This window comes from Leiobunum rupestre, chromosome 1 (genome assembly GCF_980474605.1).
Source record: "Leiobunum rupestre chromosome 1, qqLeiRupe1.1.hap1, whole genome shotgun sequence".
Lineage (NCBI taxonomy): Eukaryota > Metazoa > Arthropoda > Arachnida > Opiliones > Sclerosomatidae > Leiobunum > Leiobunum rupestre.
The window spans coordinates 27,556,731-27,578,622 of NC_143384.1; the positions used below are offsets into that span (position 1 = coordinate 27,556,731).

Genomic DNA, 21,892 nt, shown 5'->3' on the forward strand with positions numbered 1-21,892 from the left:
CTTTTATTTTCTACAATAATTACCTTTTATTACCATAAATAATGCAAAATACTCTGTACGCTCAATACGTTTAAATAGCTTTCCAAAATGTAAATATAGATAGTAAAATACTATAAAAACCCCTGACTCTACGTTCAATACGTTAAAATAGCTTTCAATACGCCAAATATAGGTGGAAAAATAATAGAAAAACACACACATACTATTATTATTTTTTAATTTTTGGAAATACACAACATCCACCAGTTACTTCGCAATATGACAAATTGGCTGCTCTCTTAGTGCCCAACATATCACAATTTAAACACAAATATATGCGTGGTAACGCTTTTAATACACCTGGAGGAATTCTTATACTTAGAATTCTTTTTGATTGGAAATAAACAGCTTTACGGTACTTCAAACAGATTGAGTATCCGTCACAGTACCATGCTAGCCGTCCGACAGTTGGAACATGAAAAACTGAACCGTCACAATATATACAGAAGTAGTCACCAGTTCTTAATAATGACGTGATTCCGTCTTTCTTCAATTCTTCGACTGATATTGCATTCACTAGTGGTAAATACACGCTTGGTTATAAATTCATATATAATTCTTATAATAGTTTCTAGTGAAGGCTACCAGTAATTAAGAATTAACATTACAACTAAATAATTATATATAAAAATAATGTGATTTCTAAGCTAGCTTTAAAAAAAATAACCGAAAACAATCTTACTTTTGAAAAATGACTCTTTAATATCAAAAATCGTCTGTCATACTCGGAAACAATTAATTGATCACTGATGTCGTTTCTAATATTTCTTCAGCTTTTAAAGAAAAAAAAGAGTTACTCGAGAATGGTAAAATAGTCTATACTTAAATTTAAAGTGCGTTTTAAATTGAAGTGATTCTTATTTTGTATTCCACTTTCACAATGGGAAAAGTGTCTTTCTCAAATGTTGTAGTTGTACTATTGTTAGAACTATTTAAATCCATAAGATAGAATCGTTCAGTACTTTGCTGATATAAAAAGAGGGACTCGTTCAAATGGAAATATTTTTAAACTTCATTTGAATATCATTAGCGTGTAAGTGGTCCATGTACCCAAAATTGAACCGCAAGTTCAGATATGCTAATACATAGAAAATACTATAAAAGCATCTTAACTCTACTTTTAATACATCAAAAAAAATTCCGATATTAAAATATTTCAAAATACTCAATTAATGTACTAAGTTACGTTAAAAAAGAGCCTATCGTAAACACGAATTCCTCCAATTGTTAAACATAGATTCCAGATTAGATGGTGTATGTATGATGGGTAAGACTCTTGTCAGAAAGATGAATTTTTATTTTAATACGTTAAAATAAATTTCGACTATACAAATATAGTTTTCGCATTTTAACTTTAAATATAGACTATTTTACCATTCTCGAGTATCTTGCATCTTGAAATTGTAACGCATACGTGGTTACCATTTAATTTTGGAATACATCGCCAAGCTAAAAATATAAAAATTGATAAAAACTTAAATGGCTACGTCCTCATCCGAGAACAGCGGAGATGGATTTTACATTTTTGGTGGGAACAATCGTTTGTTATAACTATTTTAGCGCGAAGAATCCACACCTGATGTAAAAACGACACTTTTAGCTAGCGAGAGGGGACACCCGCTGTGTCTATTTTACGCGCTGGGGGCAAGGGCCATCCTCTATCTACCCTTTACCCCTTAGGGCCGATATTCCGTAAGACGGATAGCTTTGCGCATCGTAAAAGTGTTTGAAAATAATGTTACACAGGGAAAGTGTTTGTCGGTGAAAATAGTTATGAATAGATACACAAAAGGCTCGACCCATTGAACTATTTGGATTTATTTCATAACACCACTCGCACGTGGAAAAAAGTGTTTGACAGATGCCGTAGGGGGCCCATTACTCGGGTTTATAGCTACTGGCTGTTTGCATAACATCATGTCAGATGATTCCACCAGCCCTACCGAATAGGGACGATCCCGCCTTTCCCGTTACTCGCCTTATCGCGAACAATCCTAAAAACGCATTACTAATCGCGTTGATTTTACTTTTAATGGGACTTGTAGAATTTCTATCTCTTTGGTTTACCAATATGGCCGTCGCTATACACATAACACCGCAAAATTTGACTAATCGCGTGAGTCATTGAGTCAACCCATTACCTCATCCTGATTACGTCATCAAATTATTATCGCTATATAAGGGATTCATCCCCGTCATCCATCGGCAGTACACTACAAACCGTTTCTCGAGCATCATGTCTAAACGAAGCTGTGTAGATAACGTTCCTGGGCCTACTAAAATGTCTAAATTTGATCCGACTCAGCGGAAAGTTAACCCTCGGTGTTCACTTTCATCCGAGCTTTTCGTTACTACGGGTTTTACGTCTGAGCTCGATATATCTGTAGCTCTATGCAATAAAATCACACACCAGGTCTTTGAAATGTCTTCGCGCGCCTGGGATGATTTATACGGCCACTGGGAACAAATATAAAATAGCTTAATATAGAAGTAAACACATTACGTAAAGCATATAAAGCATAATTATTTATGTCTTATTAATTAACTATTAATAAGGATATTTTTTTACTTTATAAAAATTAATTATGCAGATAGTTCTTAGTTAAAGAAGATTCAAATGCGACTGTGGGGTGTGGTGGGGTGGGAAGTCGCTGTCCCTCGTATGTCAGACGATACTGCGGCTAGACACTACAAATACGTGAGTTAGAACTTTTAATTAAATTATTTATACAAGTTGCAGAAGGTAGTTCGTTTCAACCCTTTAAAATGTCGAATTAATTACAATTATATAGATAAATTACGATTTAAACGGATTATATATCATATCGGATTAGTCGTAATCATGTAAACAAAAGTTCTAAATTAAATTTAAATAACTTGTCCTTATTAATTATATTCTAGGGTTCGCCAGCGATAAATAAATTATAGCAATAAATTTAAGGAGTTTAGGGATGGGTGGAACAAATTACGGCTCTTCGTTTTCCAATTGCAATTCGGATGTACCCAAAAATGGACCCAAATGGACCCAATGTACCCTAAAAACGACCAAAGTCACCATTTTCGCCCCTATGTACCCCATTTTGGACCAAATGTACCCCAAACTGGACCGTTTAGCTTTATTGTAATGTTAAACGCCCATAGAGATCCCCCTAAAAAGAATAATAAACTGGCGGTCCAATTTTGGGTACATTAATTATTTCGGAGAGATAAAACTAATTCTGGCAAACTGCTGCGATTTATAGTGAATGGAAAAAAAAAGCCAATTTCTAGCGATTGGGAGCAATAATAAAACCTTATAATTTGTATACACTCTGCTCTTTTTTTTCAAAACACTTTTACCGATGACCACCCGCTATTTTACGGTACCCTTTTACAACCCTTAGGGGCCCGAAAGTGTTTGAAAGTGTTTGTCGGCGAAAACCCATTGAACTATTTATTACCAGCTCGAAAGACAGGTGCCCTAGGCCCGACATTCACTATGACTGAAACTATTTAACGGCTGTTTGCATAACATCGTTGTCCACACCGTCTGCCGAATAGGGGCAGATAACCTATTGACCTAAAATGGGTTAACACCTGGGTTTTATGGGTTATAACATCGTAAATCAGCTAACCTTTTGACCTAAAATGGGTTACCACGCCAGATATTAACTATGACGGGCCCATTTAACGGGCTGTTTGCATAACATCGTTGTCCACACCGCCATAGATAACCTATTGACCCAGGGTAACATCGTAAATCATCTAACCTATTGACCTAACCTTTTGACCTGCCGAAAATGTACGCAAAATGGGACCCCTACAGGGGCCTGTTTCACCCCTATTTCCCCTATTTAACGGCTGTTTGCATCGTGTCCACACCGCCATAGGGGCAGATAACCTATTGACCCAGGGTAACATCGTAAATCATCTAACCTCGTAAATAAGCTAACCTTTTGACCTAACCTTTTGACCCCTCCGAATATTGCCGCTAAATGGGGCCCCTACAGGGGCCTGTTTCACCCCCGTTTCCCCCGCCCGCAGGTGCCCCCTTATCGGCATACGCACTCCCATATCTCTGTCTTTGGTTATTTAATAACTAATTACGAAACCAGTTCAATTCAATCTAAAAAATAAAACACTTATAGTGAGTTGCAGGCTAAGAAAGACAAAATATATAGTGCAATCGGCGCAAGGATGCCTCAGATCGTTTCCGGTCATTCCACCGCGCGAAATTTGAATTTGGCCATTTTACGGTCAAATTCGAATTTTGCTCTTTTTGTCGTCATCAAGAGACCGAAATTGGAATCTTTATTTTTTAATTTCATAATTGTGGTGGCGAGCAAATTTAAAAGATAAGGCATTCCTATCATTCTTAAATTTAAAATAGTATGTATTTATTTTTGTAAATTTATTTCTACGTCTTACCAGTTAAATCAGCAGTTTCTTTTAAAATAGTTACCACGCTTTCTTGGGAGTAACGTTGTCTTAATGAGCTATAGACGTTTAAAATTATATTTTTCTCTTTACTTGTTAACAATAAACCTTTATCATAGTAACCTCTTGGGCTATTTAAAATATTTGGAGCTTCAATTATCGAACCTTCTTTAGCTGTATTCAGTAATTAAATTCGTGACAACATGAAATTAAAAAATAGATTCCAATTTCGGTTCCTAGATGGCGCGAAAAAACGATGAAACTCACGAAATTTGAAATTGACCGTAATGTGGTCAAATTTAAATTACGCGCGGTCGACTGGCCGGAAATGATCTGAGGTATCCTTGCGCCAACTGTACTATATATTTTGTCTTTCTTAGCCTGCAACTCACTATAGCAGCAGAATTAAATAACTAAAATGACATTCTGAAAGCAGTCTTTCAGGTCTAAAAATTCTTAATGCTTTCAGATTTATTTCTAACGGATTTTGGTGTGACCAACCCTTTACCTGTCGTAATCCAAGATGGTCTTTAGACGATGAGCGATGGTAATGACAGGGCTCGCTTTGAATTCCCTTCTGACAGTTTCTTGGATGAGGTCGTCAGTGTCAAGATCAACCGAAGCCGTCGCTTCATCCATAATTAACACCTTGTTGTTCCTTAACAGAGTTCTCGCCAAACAGACCAATTGGCGCTGGCCGACGCTGAAATAATATAGAAGGAAATTTATAAGATGCGCATTTAATTAACCAAATCTCATTAATTCTGCCCGATAGTATTTAGGGTCTCAACGATTATTTCTAAGGTGAAAATTTGTATACAGACTAAGGCAGGAGGTTTGAGAGTCGGATCGCAAAAAATTGAGACTTATAACTTTGTCTAAGCATTTCTCATGCTCAAGACTCTGCATAGAAAGAAAATACACAATTATTTCTACTGTTGACATCATCGGAGAACCCATAGAATTGTATTTTTTGACTTTGGTACATAAATCAATAGGAAATATGCAAAATTTCGAGCGTAAAACCAATTTCATTTATCGTATAGAGCCATTAAATTGGCGAGATGATTTATCTGCAACAGTTTGGGCTAAAACTAAAAATTATTCATGTATGATAAGAAATACCGGGTATCCCAACTTGCTCGGTCCAAGCATTTTTTGCAAAAACTATATCTCATCCAATTGTGAAATTTTCAAGGTAAATACAACACATAGACCTCTTTTTATATTATGATTTTAGAAAAATCTTAGCATTTTTCACGGTTTCAAAAGTTATATTATTTCACCGGGAGTTGGTAAAAGGTTGTAATCAAAATGCTCTAGAGCGTACTCTAACACCTAAAAAAGTTAATAAAATTTTCACAAAGTTACGAGGTCATGGAAAAACAGTTTTTATTTCGCTAAAGCCAATTTTTCCAAAACCACTATAAACATCATTATGGAAATTGTATTTGCTTCAGGAAGACATATATCCCAGAGCAGCAAAATCTCGTTGATAAACCGTTTGCGACTTGTTAAAATTTGGTTGATAGATAAACGTTATGAAATGGTTAACGAAAACGGAGTTTATAAAACGGTTGAAATAAAGTCTTTTCATACTAACAGAAACCCAAGTATTCACGTAATATGATTAAAGTTTTTTAACGTCAATATAAAACGAAAATTAAACTCTTTAAATATGCCAAATGAACCAAGTATAAACGTTATAGAATTAACGTCTATTAAACGTTGATATTAAACATTTATAAAAAATTTAAACAATGTCAAATGCCTGTTTAATCAACTTACTTCTTCTTTGTACGCAGGGCCGTAGCGTTAAAGTTGGCGCCCTGGTGTACAGCCCCTTAACTATTGAAAAGTTCAAAAATACTTCTATATTTAAAAAATTAACATTTTGAATTGTTTCGAGCCCGGGTACCCTTCGAGTCTAGCGCCCTGGTCAAGCGGAGCATTGTACACCACTATTGCTAAATTCAAACCAAAAGTCACACAGTCCATTTTAATTCAGGGCAAATACGCTTAAATCATTGTGAGCAAAGTGTTGCAGTTTCAAAAATTCTTATGAACTACTATGTATTACAAATTATTTTACACTAAAAGTCTGACATATTTACACCAAAGCAACTTTAACATTAAAATATAATTTATGCATCTAAATAAAGCTTCCAGAATATTATATTAAAATATTAATAAATAAAATAGGAAACTTTTAGCTTTTTATGCCTAATTTTTTTTTAACTTCTAGGGTAAACTAATACTTCAAATATGACTCATCATCAAGACAGATCATATTCATTGGCTCAAGAAATTGAATTCAGTTCAAATAAGTTTAAAAGGTGGTTGCCAGCAATGTTTCGCAGTTAAAATCAATATATTTTTATCAATAAGTATTACAAAAAAATATTAGATTGAGAGGTTTAAATTAATAAATAAACAACTTAAACACATTAAAATATAATGTTGCTATATCAATAATGCTTCCACAGTATATAAAATTAATACATTTTTAGATTTTAGGTATTTAACTGAGAGGCTTAAATTTATTCCTAAGCAAATTAAAAAATAACTAAAATATAATAGTTATATCTCAAATGAGTAGAGGTTATTTGGGGGGGGGGGGTAGCAAAATTTATCTGCTAACAGCAAAGCTCTAGAGCTAGATGGACGGGTAACATTTTGTCTTTGGGGAAATATTTTCAAGGCTAGTTGAGTCAGCCATCTTGGGCGCAATAGCAAACATGTCGAATATGAATTGTAATGTTGACCTAAATTCAATTTTTAAATCCTCTGAATATTATGATAGTTTAGAGCTACATGTCAAAAGAAGGTACGTATAAAAATATCATTAATTAATGATACTGATCCATATCTAGTCAAACCAAAAGATTGTCATTTAATTAAGCCTAAGGAGATCGGAAGTTTTAGTTATTTGGCCCCAATATACTTTGCAGATATTTATCTTTATTTAATTGAGGGAATTTAACCTTTCACAAAGAATAAATTAAAACACTATAAAAGTTTAAATGCGTATTACCTTTTCGTTTGTGGATTTATAAGAGAACATTGATGGTTGTCTTTATATTCTGGTTAAAGCCACTGTGAGTTACAAATTTTATGTAACCTCACATTTATACTTATTCTGTTTGTATTTTTAAGGTAATTCACTCCCAAAGAATAAGGGAAACGTCCTTAAAACCATGGATAATAACGGATCAAGATGGCACAATTAAATCTGGACATTGCACTTGCATGGCAGGGCTAGACGAGTCCTGCTCACATATTGCAGGGCTGTTATTCTACATTGATTATGTAGTTAGATTTCGAGAAAAGACAACCGTTACAGGTGTCAAGGTTTATTGGTTGGTTCCTATAACCAAAGAAGCATGCTATACCCCAATAAGTGAAAAGGACGTTTCTTAAATAAAATCGAAAAGAATCGAATTGGATTCAGTATTAGAAGTATATGAAAACACTTAAACTTCATTTCCAGTGGTGCTAACTGAGCTATACGATGATAAATGTCTTGATTTACCACTCCACGAACTATTTAAACATTGTGAAGGAATTAAGGTAGGTTTTACATACTAGCAAACTGAAAAAGTAGAAGCTGAAACGAAAAAAACAATCAAATAGTAAACGGTGGCATTTTTTTCGCGCTGTTCGTGTAAAAGCCTCTAATTTCAAAGCAGCCTGCCACAGTAATCCGGCAATGCCTTCAGCTTCATTAATCGCAACAATTTATTATCCAAGCGAAAGAAAGTTTGAAAATGAGGCAACAAAATGGGGTACCGATAATGAAGAGACGGCCCGAAAAGTTTATTAAATGAAATGCTGAAGACTCACAAAAATTTAATATTGAAAGTTCTGGACTTTGTTTGAATATCAAATATCCCTATCTGTGAGCCTCACCGGATGGATTTTTTAGTTGCGATTGTTGTGGTAAAAGGGTTATAGTGCTGAAATGCCCTTTTTCTATGAAAGATAAAGCTCTGAAGGATGGGGACAAAAAATTATTTCTTCAAGTGAGTGAGAGTGAATTGAAACTGAAGCAAAACCATGCATATTATTATCAAATTCAGATGCAGCTGTTTGTAAATCAAAGAGCATATGCAGACTTTGGTGTGTGGACCAAGGAGGACTTCCTTATTGAAATAATTTATCCGGATGAAGATTTATGGGTAATCGCCCTTAATAAATTAAAAGAGTTTTATTAAAATGCTATTTTGCAAAACTATTAGGACATTTTTTACGAACCATAAATCCGTGAAAGAGGACCATGGGAAGAAATAGGATAAGTCATCCATTGCGCTCCATCTTTTATCTCCAAAAAGGATGACCGAGTCAAACTGAATGTCATCCCCATCAAAAGATTTCAATACTCAATGCAAAGTTCCTATACATTTTTTTTCACCATCTACATCTAGGTTCACCAACTATATTCATCCCCATCAAAACAGATTACGCCTTCAACACCCAGGGTTTCTCAAAATTTAGGATCAGCGACTAAAAAACTAGTGCAATCTTCTCCAGGAGCAAATGTGAAGTCTGGTGTCATTGCCAACTACCCGAGTCTGGTATGATATGCTGTGATAATCAGAATTGTCCTATTGAATGGTTCCATATTGATTGCTTGCAGATAAAACGGATTCCGAAAGGAAAATGGTTTGGCGCTGAATGTTCAAAGGTTAATAGGGAAAACGGATCAACGAAAAGGAGGCTGCAAATGTGATTTTCCATTTTCGGTTCATTGTTCCTATATAAAGTCAGAAATATTAAGTTTTAAAAAAATTAAAAAATAAAGTAAGGTCTCAGCTATAAAGATTTATTAACCTATTCAATAGAAACTACTGATGGTAATTCGTTACCGCACAGCACACTGTAGCAATTTTGTCAATTGTAGCAATGTTTTATTCCGGGGCCCGATGTAGCAATTCTACCGGAACCTTGGTATGTAGTATTTTATATTTTTGTCTTAGTTAGCCGATAACTCTTTCAACGTTAATTCTTACAATCGCTAATTGACGTGTACTTTCTACATCATTAGTGGATAATGGTTTTTTCCACCGGTGAATTCTGGGTATTTCATTGATGCACAATTAAATCCGACTGAATCGTCAACATCAGGCCCCTATCAGTGATAATTAAATCTCCAGGAATTAGTTTTTATAAAAAACCACAATGTTCTGTTACATGTTTGTCTGAAACACGACCACGGTTTGTAGATTCTATAAACCGTGACACGACCACCCCACCCTTTGGAAATATAACTTTTGGAGCCTTGAGGTGTAATACCAATTAGAAATTTTACAGTCCTATTGTGTATATAGCTGGACCACATATTTGCTCGTGTAATAACACTGGGTGGTTTGTCTGTAAACACCTCAAAACTATCAATAACCACTGCACATTTTGATCCAAATTGTTCCCTAAATCACATTGGCATTGTTGGCTGTAGTTCGTCTCTTTCAGGCCACTCAATGAAACGGAAAATGCAATTGTACAATGCATTTAAAAAATTGTAGAAAATTCTGCTAACAGTTCTTTCAGAGATAAAAAACCTGTACGGTAATTCCCTATTTGATGTAGCCACTGTCAGGATAAATTGTTGTTGGAGTTCTTAAATAAGAATGGTGAAATTTCTTCAACTTAAATTTTTAAAAGCGTGCTCATTGGAAGTGGTTTCAGTTTGAGTTGAGTTCTCACGGAAGAGGGTATCTGTTTGATTGGAATGTTCCACCATGTTTGATAAACATGGTTGGGTAGTCTGCGTAGATAAATTTACATATGATGGATATAAATGTTCTTCAAATGCATGATCATTTTCTAGTAAAGAAACTCTTTCACAGTAAGACGTCAAATTATTTTCTATATTAATGGAGGAATTCACATCAAGCGACGCAGTGCTGCAATCAGCAACCGTCAGCAGGGTTTTATATTTTGGCGTAGATGTAGCACCTGCTAGATTAGGACGAAAACTATTTCTGCACTTCGTAGTTTTGGGCGTATCAAAGAAGTGAAACTTAGCTCTCTTAAGTCTTCTTATGATAGCGCTCTAACTTGTGATCATTGTCTTCAATCCAACTAATGTCACCTTGAGTAACACTAGTAGGTTATTCAGTTTTTAGGTTACGACTAGGAAGCCATTCAGGATGTGTTGCATCATAGAGCGTTGATGATTTTCCAAAAAAAATAGTTTATAGTTTTGTGTTTTAAGCGCTTTTAAGATATAAAAATAAGAATTCCTGAGGCAAAATGCCTTGAACATATTCGAAGTTCTTCGTCGTATCCATTAAGCCGTAGTTTATTGACCCATAGGCGCTGCCTATCAGATGATACTCGTTCTGATTTATCCACTTCTATAACGCTTGGAATCCGGTAAAAACTGACATTTTCCGATGACAATATTTCTCCTGAACAACCCTTAATACAACAACGCTTACGTTTTTTACCCATTACAAAAATCAAACCCAAAATGTCAATCCAAAATTACCCGAACGAGAACGCGCCTAATATGGCTGACCAACGAGGGGAAAAAATCGCTTTTTTGTGCCCCCCGGTTACTTCAGTTCCAATCTGCCTTTACTTTACGGAGCTCCCACAGAATATATATTAAAATATTTATTATTAAAAAGAGCTGTTTACATTAATTAAATTGTACCCCATTCGATATCGAGATAAGTACATTTTGTGTAAAATATTGAATTAAGCTTCACATTAATTTTGTTACTGACATTTAAATAAATGGAAACTGCCAACTATTCCATTAAGAAAGCATTTTAAAACAAGCACTCTCTTTAATTTTTCCTGTCTGGCTGACAGTGCTAACGGTTCTCTTCATTAAGCCTAGTTGTAACCCGGCCACCTGAATTAAAGACTTCATAAGTCGCTTGATGACTTAGGCCTAAGGTGGTGCCTTGGGTATTAGCCTAGCTGATTATTATTATTATTATGCTCATTTCAAACTAAAGTCAATAAATAAAATTAAGGTTATGAGTAGATGTTCATTTGTTATTTTCATTTTGAAATGTATTTGGTTTTAACCTTATCTATCGCAGTCCACTTGACTCAACCTACCTATTTGTAAATAACTCTCAAGCAATAACGAACACGTCCGTAAAAAGACGTCAGACAACACCCGACTTCTTGAACCAGGGCTGCCAGAAAATATTTGGTTTGTGACGCCCAAATTGTCACAAATGTAGCGCAATTTCCAGCCAAAAAAACCGTGACTTTTAAAGAAGCCCAAAATTTCGTCCAAATAATATTAATAAATAGCACATTTTTTTCCCCCAAAAAACGGTTAATATATTTTTTAAATGTCCCTAAAGGAGAGCTTAATATTAATGTTTGGAATTAATTTTGAAATAATAATACATGCAAAACTTTATGGCGGGATTCCACGATCGTTTGAAAGTTGGTCAGACTTTTATTTTATAGTTATTTACAGAATTTTAAAAATATGCATATTTTTAAGATACATACATGTACTAAAATCTTTGGCTAAATATAACAATAATAAAAGAAAAAGTGTATGTTGAGCAAGTATGCAAATCTGGCCAAAGTTAAGTCTATAATGATCGAGATATTAATAAATGGAATTGTTGAAGTTTAGATTTGGTGGGGGAATAAACTCCGAAATTTTTAGTCCAAGTCTTGTCAAACCAAACCTGATATACAAAATACTATCTAAAAGCTCAAACCCCATACTATTTCGTAACTTATCTTTGACGATGTTAACTTGCGAAAATACTCGCTCAACAGAGGCGTTTGATATAAGAAGGCACATGATCTTTATTGCACCTTCCGCGAGTTCCTAAATTACCCACGGCATCCTCAAATTTATAAACCTTTTTCCAAAATTCCACTGGATCGCTTTTATTTTGCCAAATTAGAGAATTTACTGTACTTAATTGATTTTCCAGACAGCCCATTTCTGCATCAAAAAATTTGCTCTCCTTTCCCGCTTAATCAACTGGCAATAGCAATAAAATAGTTCCGAACGGGGAATTAAAAAAAAATCCTTTTACTGGTTAGTTCTCGAATACACAGATCTTCTGAGTCCATATAACTCCAAACAGTGGCATTGCCATATTAATTTGCATATTTTTTACCTTTAAATATAAATCGCACACAAGTTCGGCCTAGAGCCCCATTCCCGTTTCGTTAGCTTATTTCCAAAACCAGGTTTCTCAAAAAATACGTTTTGTGAGTAATTTCTTTTGTATGTGCTGTCTCAAAGCGAGACATGTACATGATTCATCAATAGAAAGAATATAAGGTTAATGAAACCTTTGGGTTCTAGGGTCAATCAATTTGGACATTTGATAGCTCTGAAGCCTTAAGGGCGAGAAATACATATAGTATATCAATCGATAGGAAATAAATTAAATGTCTTTTACTATACCATTTTGGTATGCGACAAGGATATGTTTTTCCTAAAAACATTATTTATGGCGGTAGGCACTCATTAGATAGCAAAGGCTCGGTTACTTATGTTACACCAGTGGACACTTTAATTAAACAGCGGTACCTGAGATTCTGTCCATTCTCTGCAATTTCGAAGTTAAAGCCCTCATGGAAATTTTTAACAGTTGGTTTCAAATGAGCTCTTTCCAAGGCAAGCCAAATCTCTTGGTCCGTGTGCTTCTCGAGAGGGTCCATGTTTGACCGCAAAGTTCCAGAAAAGAGTATAGGGTCTTGGGGAATGATGGTCAGCCTGGAGCGCAAATTGAACAACCCTAGTTCAAAGATGTTCAGGCCATCGATCACAATTTGGCCACTGACCGGTTCAATTAATCGGAAAAGAGCCAATGTGATAGAAGACTTTCCAGCTCCAGTACGACCAACAATGCCAACCTGTAAAGTTGAAAATAATAGATAGCATTTCTTAAAGTCCTCGTTCATAAGGAATGTATCCTAAGAAGTTTTATTTTGCCCCACGTGTCATTTGAATCTTTAGTATGCCCCACATGGACCATCTTTCTTTTGTGTCCTTGTTTTAAAATTGAAATATCTAAGAGTCTCATTAATCGAATTAGTCAGTTGATCCTGAATTTTGAAAAATAATAATTTTTGAAATGGACCTCAGTCGCTCTCGAAATTTATTTTTAATGAACTTAAAAACATGGTTCAAGGTCCACCGAATTGTAATTATTTCAAGACCCCCGGATATATTTAACCCACATTATTGCTATAACAATGGTATAAATAAAAAAATATTGATTTTTTGTATGAACCTTTTCAGTTGGTTTGATGGTGAATGAAATATTTCATAAAACGAGGTCTATTCCTGGTCTGTAACGCGTTGAGTAGTTGCAAAAAGAAATTTCTCCGAAGTCCGGCCACGAAGCCCTTATTATTAGGTTATCTTTTTCCCAGTGAGCCTGTTTTGGGAAAATTTCAAAAAGTACATACCATCTTTGATAAATAGTGAAATAAATCCCTGAAAGATCTAATTTGATCTATCCCACTGTGGAAAAGATTAAATTTTAAATCTTTTAAAATTGACAATAAAATACGTTACTTTATTATCATAATACGTCAAGAATCATTCCACTGGTATGTTATGATAACTGTGATTTCGAATATAATGCAATACGTATGCCCCGACCTTTTCGACAAACTTGAAATTCACAATTACCCTGAAACTTTCTAGATTTACCTCTGATTTCAAATTCCCGTATTCCAGAATGCGCTCCACGGAAATCATCGATGTGTCCAAAGTGGTCAAATGTAAGGGTATAATAGATAAGGAAACCAGAGACTGAATCAAGAAAACTCGATAGTAATAAATTGAATATACAGTTTAGGCATAATATTAATTATGGTACATGTTGCAATGTTTGTTACACTTTTTTATCGAAATTTGGAGAGCTATTTTCTCGCCGTCTCTCTCTTTCCTACTTTATCTTTCTTTCTCAGGTGTTGGGTTGAGATTGAAAGACTGACCCGACCAAACAACACGAAAATAATATTTTAACCGTGTTTTGGTTATGGCAATTCATATGCAACTCTTATTTATTATACAGGGTGTCCGGAATAGCTCTGACTGATCATTTATCTCAAACACTTCAATAGTTAGAGTTGCGAAAATTGTTTGGTATTATTTCAATATGGGAACGCTTCACATAAAAATTTTCAAGAAAATCTAAAAATATATTCACGTTTTTCAAAAAAAAAATCTGTTGGGTGGTTAAAATGTTAGAAGAAAACTTTCAGTGATAAAGTTGTAGATTATTACTGAAAATGTACAAAAAGGTTGGTTTCACTCAAAACGACCAATTTTTCCCGGAGATACGAGGTAATAAAAAACAAGATCGTCAAAGGAGGCCATAGTTTTTAGAGTTTTGTTCTTTAATGTAAGAAATGGCTTAAATGGTTCATGTTCATTTTTTTAAACAAAAGTATGTTTTAATTCATCCAACAATTAATTCAGGCCTACTAGTTGATACCTCAATTTTAATTAAATACCAATATAACATTTCATGTTGCTTTTGTACAAAATTCCGGGTTTTACTAAGTATTTAAAGCGAAATCTCTCCGTTTTAAAACCATTCTATAACGATTTTGAGTCTAATATAAAATTATATCACTTTATTCTCGTGAGCAGCGCGCTTTTATGGTAGACTTGAATTATGGAGATGCCAATTGTTATGCTCATATAGAGTAAGTGATTTGTTTAGTATTCGCTATTCTGACAGGAGACCAGGCCACAACACCGTTCTTGGAGCTGTTCGAAACTTCAACGAAAACAGAGAGGTCAATCCCAGGTTCCATGGAGCAAATCGTCAAAACCTCAACACGAAAGAGACGGTTCTGGCTTACTTTAATGCGTAACCTCAAGCAAGCGTTAGAAACCCAAGTTACGATTTTGGTTTGTCAAGTTACAGCGTGTGGAACACTACGCCATCACCACTTCCAACCGTTTGAGTGACCCTCCAGGAATCTCTGAATGAAGGTGATACGGATCGTCGATATGATTTCCTCAATCAACTTTTGGTGATTGACGAGTGTTCCTTTGCGTGAGATGGGCCTTTCAACAGACAAACCTCACTGGTGTTTCCCCCACCATCAACAATAACAATTTAGACTAAATCGTCTTAATGGACAAAGTTACTTGGATATTTGGCACAATGAAGTAGCAGGCATGTTAGATGACTTTCCACTGGCCACTTACAGATTACTATATAACCATCCCATCAACCTCGAGCTGTTGTGAAGCATCTGAACAACGAGTTTCCCCAGAGTTGGATTGGTGAAGACGGTGCCATTTATTGGCCTCCGAGGTCTCCAGAACTATCGCGGATGGAGTTTTTCTTGTGGGATTTCATTTTAGAACGAGTTTATGGGACGCCTGTTGCGAGCATCGAAGATTTATGGCAACGAATTGCAGTCTTCAGACTTTTTAATCCTGATATGATTAAACGCTCATTTCGAGAGGTGGCCATTCATGCTGAAACCAGCTCACTTGTAAATTTTGTGCATTTGGATGAATATAAATTTACTTTTGGTTAAAACAAGTGAACCATTAAAGTCATTACTTAATTTTACGTAAACATGTCGAAAAACCTTTGCCTATTAAGACGAGTTTGTTGGTTTTCATCACCTCGCCTTTTTCAATGTAAGCCACTTTATTGTACATTTACGATAATCCACGCAAAAACCATTCGGTTAAAAATTGCAAGGTCCTTTAAACAAAAACGTCACGTCCTATATTACTCCAGGCCATAAAAGTAGTGAAATCCAATAACTGGCAAGATCTGTAATTATATTCCCATAAACGTCATAAACAGGACTTAATTTAACGACAAGCCCTATGGCGGACAACCCCCACCCTGACACTCGCAAGACTATTGTTGTCGAACTTAGCGTCCATTTTTACCTACAATCCACCTATAAATATGTTGCATACATAGTTTCCAAGTATATCCGTCATAGCGGACTATTTTTTCGAACACAGCGCCACTTTTTCACCTAGAATCAACCCTCAAACCTTTTGCATTATTTTTTTAAATCCCTGGTCGCTCCGGTATAGTACTTCTTGTGTGTTTATTACTCCGTGGTTTCGTTACCAACTCGCTGAACTGTACATTTGTCGCCATAGCTCAAGAACTATACCAGGACACAATGGGAGCTAAATTTGAAACTGTATACCAAATTTCAGATAAATCGGTTCAGTAGTTTTTGCTGTAGAGCGGTCTGCGAGGAGAAGATGGAAGAAGAAGAAGAAGAAGAAGAAAAATTAAGCCTTACTTTGCCCCATTACTACGAAACGTCGCCTCAACCCTGTTCGATGGAATTCGTATATGTGTGTCGCGTTCCTGTAACTTTTCGTACGATACATCACTTGTTTTGATACGACCTATAGTTTTTGAGATACGAGGGGGTAAAATCATGGACACTGTATCTCTAACCGGACGGGAAAAGCAGCTTAAAAAGGTACCCCCCCACTGTCCGTTTGCGTCCTACTTCGTGTTAGCTCAAATAGTCGGCCGTATTCGATTCTCAGGGCCGTCAAGGTCATTCGGAAGTGTAAGCGTCCGCTATCTGTTTAAAATTGCGCGAGCCACGGGATTATCGGAAAATTTAGGTGAAAGTTTAATTTTAAAGTAAAAGGTATTTCAAATGGAGCATTCTTACAATGGTAAGTAGGTACTATTAATTTTTAATTTTATAAAACGAATTATGGCTTTTAAAAACTTAAAAAATGACTTTAGATTAATTTTATGCTAAGCCTTGTCTATGTACTACTGTTTTGAACCATTTAGAAAATCTAATTTGGGGAAAAAACTTGAACAGTTGGATGACAATTTTTATGGAATCATGGAATTGAAGGAGGAGGAAAAAACTGCAATAATTTTTAACCATAATGTTGTTAAAAACGTACCATATTAACTAAAGAACTGATATTTAGTCCATAAGTCTATTTGACACGGACCCGTTAAAATACAATATAAAATTACCTCCTAAATAAAACTAATTTAATGAAATCGAAGAATGTAAACCCGCAGTTTCAAACGGAACGTTTTGTTGATCACGTGACCAGTTATATAGCCTTGACAGCCCGGAATTTTTAAAATTCTCCACCCCCTCGCCCCCTTACAGATGGACGGTGGCGGCGGCAGGTAATTTTGTATGGTGGAAGCTACAGCTTTTCCCGTCCGGTTAGAGATACAGTGTCCATGGTAAAATCAGCTTCATTCTGACTCGAGATAACATAGCAAGTGCTCGGGTAGGTGCTCTATTCTATACCCGGAACTTGCATAGGGACTACCATCCCTTTTCATTATCTACAACTTTCATAGTTAAGGATTTCTTTTAGAATTATCCCGCAAAAATTAAATTTTCCGGTTTTTCTTAAAATTATAATGAAAAGCGTTCACGTATTAAATATAATACCCTAAAAATTTCGAAACTCTAACTCTTGTAATGTTTGATAAAAATGCCCAGTCCAAGCAATTTCGGACAGCCTGTATGTTGACTTGAAATCTAAGAAAATTATAAATTTCTTGGTTTTATTTCATATACCGGGTGTCTTAGGGCAAAGAGCCAGAGTGTTTCTTTTTAAAGCTGTTTAATCTACAGGGAGCTGTAGAACGTTCTCTGGAACTTTCAAATAAAATTTCTTCCATCAAAAAAGGTTAATTTAAACTTAGATATAACGTCATGAACCGAAACAAGTTGGTACTATATAAAATAGCTTTTGTGGAGACATTTCTAATGCATTTTTTGTTTAATCAAACAATAAGACATTTATGACTTTCCCTTGCCGAAATATACCATGAATATTTCAGAACTCTAGAGCAAATAGTTTTTTTTAAGAAAAATGGGGTATTCAGTCGTTTCTATGTTTCTTAACACCCTACCAGGACTGACATTAAAGTAGCATTTGACATACTGGTGCATCTATGATATCAATTCATACTGTATCACAGCTCGGACGAGTGACGAAAAACTCATGGGCAGCAAGAGGACCATATTGCTGACCTTCATACCTTCGACGCAAGCCACCCAACTCTATAAAAGACGCATCAATAAGATGACCACTCCTCATTTCACCCACAACTGCCGGAATAAGACGGGATGCTATTGCATTACTAGCAGAGACCCAACCCACATAGAAAGGGAGCCATAAAGCCCCTTATAAAAGGTACCAAAAGGCAGGTCGCTCAGCAAACCGCAAACCAGCACCCCTCTTAAAGCTGGCACGGGATATTCCTGTGGGATTCCAAAACGCGGGAAAGCAAAGGGCAAGGAGCCGAATAAAAACCCCGCTAACGCACAGCTAGAAACTGACTCCAAAGGAGCGCCAGCGAAGCTGAAACCCTCTCTTTTAGTCCATACCAAAACTCAGTTTCCGGTCTCTACGTAACCAAAGTCGGAGGAACTTTGACCACGGCTAACATCTCCAGTGCACCACCGCCCGTGCAGGGTTACAAGTGCCCGACCTCAACAAAGCCATCAGTTATTGCACATCGTTGCCCCTTAAGGACGGGACCGACTAAACACCAAATCATGTCTTCATCGACTACAGCCGCTGCATGCCCTATGACTATTTATACGAAGTGCCACAATTGTCTAGGTGCCATGAGTGTCCCGATCTCTGCCCACTCCCAAAGCCTGCCAAAAACCAACACAGATGAAAAGACCGTTACCAAAACAACGGCGAACATAATTTTTCCTTGCTCGACTACATTTCTCATGGCTCCAAGCTTTCGCGTACATATATTGGTAACTGCAATCTCGCTTCATCACAATCCTTCTTAAATAACTAACCTCTACTCATCTCAAAGAGTCTACCACTAATAAGAAGTTAGAGCATCACTTGTTTACACAATAAAAGCCGTGATACCCCCGGTGTTTTATTTGCCACCGATTTCTTTATTAAACGACATCCTGCAATCAAAAGTATCGATTATAGTTCGCATCCGTATCCTAGTCAACTGTGGTATAATTATTCGACACATCAACCAAAAAAATCTAATTTTGAACTCTACCCGAGGGGCAGGTCACTTTTGGGTGCGTCCTAACCATGGTAAAATGATTAAATAAGGGTAATCGTGATTAAATAGAGGTTAAAAAATTTAATCAATATTAGAAAATCTAATCACCATTTAATCAATCTAATCACGATTTAAACGAGATTTAATCATTATAATCATGATCTAATCTCCTTAATCAGGATTTAATAATATTTAATAATTTTAATAATATTTAATCATTTTAATAATATTTAATCATTTTAATAATATTTAATCATTTAATAATATTTAATCATTTAATAATTTTTAATCATTTTAATACTATTTAATCATTTTAATAATATATAATCATTTTAATAATATTTAATCATTTTAATAATATTTAATCATTTTAATAATATTTAATCATTTTAATGATATTTAATTATTTTAATAATATTTAATCATTTTAATGATATTTAATTATTTTAATAATATTTAATCATTTTAATAATATTTAATCATTTTAATAATATTTAATCATTTTAATAATATTTAATCATTTTAATAATATTTAATAATTTTAATTAGATTTTATCAATAAAATGGGTCGACTCGAGATTTTAAAATTAAAATCAAAACTAAAGTACGATTAATTATTAATATTGATGGTTCTATCGCAATTGTGTTTCATTGAAATGATTGAAAAATTAACTTATCACATTTTATTTCAAACAGCAGAAAACATCACACAGTTTTGTAACACGAGTTATCACAGCTTAGGTATTAAGGTAAAATTATTAAAGGAACTACTTTTTTTCATATTAAATTGTTCTAATCCGCTCGTTCTAATCACACACAATTATAATCTTTCCAATCACCAATATAATCATTCTGATTCTCGTTCAAATTTCTAATCGCGATTTAATCATACTAATCAGGATCTAATCGTTTCAATTAGGAATCAATCAGATTTAATCATTCTAATCAGGATTAAACGTGATTTTATCCAAATAATCGTGTTAATTAAATTGAATTTAATCAAAATAATCACGTTTAAATTGGATTTCATCCTTGGAGGGGTGCGTCTTTAATCAAGGAAGTGACCTGCCCCTCGACTCTACTTTTACCGAAATCTTCAATATTTTAGATCAAAATGTTTTTGCCCCAAAGAAGACGATTGGAATTTTTTTAGATAGATTGGTTCTACCCATAGACATAATAAAGAAATAGACCCAAGATTCTACGGGCGGTTAATACGGAGGCGACGCCAAGCAGACAGCCGGTATTTGTTCCGTATTCCTGTGGTACTACTTTTAAGCGACACCTGTCGATTAGTGAGAAAATAAAAAATTGTCACGTGTTTTCCGGAATAGAGAATAGTGTTTGTAATCTTTTAGGTAATCTGACGTGGTTCTCGAATATTTCGGCTGTGATAATTTAAAATAAGGTAAATTTTCATTATAATTTGTAAATAAGTCATTTCATTGTTTCGAAACCCAAATAAAAAGCAGCAGATGATCTTTTAATAAAAAATAAAAAAATTCTAGTCATATTTTGTCAAAGGCTTAATGTACTTTCATTTACAGGTGTTGTGGTTATGGCTAATTGTTATGGGAATATTCTGATTATATAATTATGAGTTTCTAAATTGTAAATAAAATTAAATCGAATATTGATGAAATGGATGTTTCTTGAAAAGGTATGAGGTTATTGTCCTTGAAATAAAATGAGCTTTGACAATTTATGTCTGATGGCTTGACCCTTAATTTCTAGGTTTTTATCCTTCGCTAATTTGTGGAGTCTGACCTTGCAATATAAGTTAATAACCTTCTTAATCAAACTAATGCGATGGTGTTCGATTCCCACTTCAGCATCAAACATATGTTCGTGGAGATCTGGGAAGATGTCCATGCCAACAATATTTCGTAATACAGCAAGTTCAATGGCCAAAGATATGTTTTTGCATTTCATGGTAATTGTAACGTTTTGGCGAATGCATGACTCCGTCATGCGACATAACTCGTGAACGCTTTTTGAGGGTTTATGCAAGCCACCATTGTCTTTAAGTTGGGTGAACCTTGAATGCCTATTAAAAAAATAATCGTGTTCGCTTGGATGTTCATCAAGCGCTTGCAGGCAAGTTTCACATTTTATGACTTTGTTTAGACGGGAAATCACAAAGCCGGCAATATAGAAAACTGCATTTTCGCGAAAAATTGAGGACTTCTCTTGATGAATATAAAATTCCTGTATCTCATCATCTTCTTGGTCTTGGAGGTCTGGTGTCATTAAAGGTTCGTTGTTATCATACTCAGTATAACGCTGAAAACTGCAAAGTCTTGGAATTTCAGTTTCATCAAGAGGCGTAACATTTCCGGTTAAAGTTGGAGTCAGACGGGTTGCCAGAGATCTTTTGTAGGCCCCTTCAAACTGTTTGGTGGTGGGGTTGTTATTCCAGCCACCTTTTCCACGGA

At 35.1% G+C, this 21,892-nt stretch overlaps 1 pseudogene; it reads right to left on the reverse strand.

Annotated features, from left to right (window-relative positions):
- Nucleotides 1-21,892, reverse strand: part of LOC149962028 (ATP-binding cassette sub-family C member 3-like) — a 57,174-nt pseudogene that overhangs the window by 11,800 nt on the left and 23,482 nt on the right.